At 29.5% G+C, this 1,723-nt stretch overlaps 1 long non-coding RNA gene across 1 annotated transcript in view; it reads right to left on the bottom strand.

Annotated features, from left to right (window-relative positions):
- The window catches only part of LOC107883755, a 4,076-nt gene extending 3,462 nt beyond the window's left edge, over nucleotides 1–614 (bottom strand). The window contains exons 1-2 of the long non-coding RNA XR_001679502.2: nucleotides 423–614; nucleotides 173–292 (exon numbers count right to left, since the gene is read on the bottom strand). This is a non-coding gene — a long non-coding RNA (uncharacterized LOC107883755). The remainder of the gene's footprint in view (nucleotides 1–172; nucleotides 293–422) is intronic.
- Between the last annotated feature and the right edge of the window lie 1,109 nt (nucleotides 615–1,723).

Below are 1,723 nucleotides of genomic sequence, written 5' to 3'. Positions count from 1 at the left end.
ATGTTTGTTATGTTCCTGAAACCAAATATAAAAATTGAAATGACATTTAATAAAAACTAACGAATATAATATTACCTAATGTATTATATAAAGAAACATTGGTAATCATCTTAGAAGTGCAATATACATTAGAATAGAAATTAAACATAATAAATGAACATTGTTAACAAACCACAAGATTAAATTCCCTGGTAGTCTTCTCTCAAACTATCACTGTAGTCTGTAGTAGTCACATGCAAGATTTTTGTGAAATAATAGCAATATCCACATTCCTGGTTAATATCTAACCTTTCTGAAAGTAAAAATAAATTTAATTTTTAAAACAATGAAGTTCATTTATTAAAATGTAATTATTTAAGTCTTTAAGCTTATGTACTTTTTATAAGATTAGGTACTTACACTTACACTTACTTATTACTTACATTTTAGAATAATGTTGCAGTACAGTGCCTACTTAATAAAATGTTCAAAAGTGACAATACTTTGTTGTAGTTTTTAAATTCCCATAATTATGTTGATTATAATTGAACATTTAAGCTAACATTTTGAGTTTCACAAAATAGAAATAACAACTAAGTATGAATTTGTTCTGAAATCAAATATATGAGCTAAAATTGTTTGATATAAACTGAAAAATAAGCATAAAGGTCCCCACACACCGCGGCGGTAAACGGTACGGTACCGATACGGTGACGGTCACGATAAAATTGCGCTCATAGTTTTATATGGCATCGTTCACATTGACACGATATTACCGGGCCGGTGAACGGTACACATGACGTTATTCTTTGTGCGGTACAGTTAAAAGTTATACACATGGGATTAAATGGGCGCTTGCACACTGCTGCGATATGATGCCGGTACGGTCTCAAATATCGTATCGGAGGACGGAATATGCGCCGGTATTTCTAGAACGTTGCATGCACAATTTTTACCGGGTACCGGAACGGTAAAATTAATATTATGCGAATCAAAACTCAAAATGCTTACTTAAAAACCAGAGAACGTATACAGAATCATGTGTACCTTATCATTGAGTGTATACTGTATAGTGGGATGGATTATTGAACACGAAAAAAATGTTGTGCATAGAATACGGATTTTAAAAATAGTTTATGATATTATATATATATATACATATAAATTATTATTTATTATTTTTATTTTTATTTTTTTTTATTTATTAAATAAAAAATAAGTAAATTAGATAAAAGAAGGTAAAAAAAAACATGAATAGCGTGAGGAGGGAGGCCCACCAGTGTGGATACCCTCTAAAATGTATTATTTATGTAATTTCTTAGTTCAGTAGGTATTGGTTGACAATTAATATAGTCATAATATATATATATATATATCACAATGGTATAATATTATAATATAGTTTACACTATAAGTAAATACTGACGTATTACCTACTAACATAAATTTCGTAGTATAAATAGTATACATTTATAGTTAACGACATTCCAAAAACCCATTGCAAAGTAGTATTGAATATCATGTTCATCAGTATGTTATTTCAAAGAAATCTAGAATTCTCAAAATGTTGAGTTCTATAATTATTCAGCCTTCCAGTAATTTTGCTAATGATCTAAATTTAAAATATTATACTTGGATACATAATTTTTGGAAAAGTCTTTCATCGTAAACTTTCCTTTGTCAAGTGATGACGTTTAAATATACTAGGTAGTTGGGGGGGGGGGGGGGGGATGAGTGGCACTGA

This window comes from Acyrthosiphon pisum, unplaced genomic scaffold, assembly GCF_005508785.2.
Source record: "Acyrthosiphon pisum isolate AL4f unplaced genomic scaffold, pea_aphid_22Mar2018_4r6ur Scaffold_20616;HRSCAF=21572, whole genome shotgun sequence".
Classification (NCBI taxonomy): Eukaryota; Metazoa; Arthropoda; class Insecta; order Hemiptera; family Aphididae; genus Acyrthosiphon; species Acyrthosiphon pisum.
This window is presented reverse-complemented; position numbering and strand designations above follow the sequence as displayed.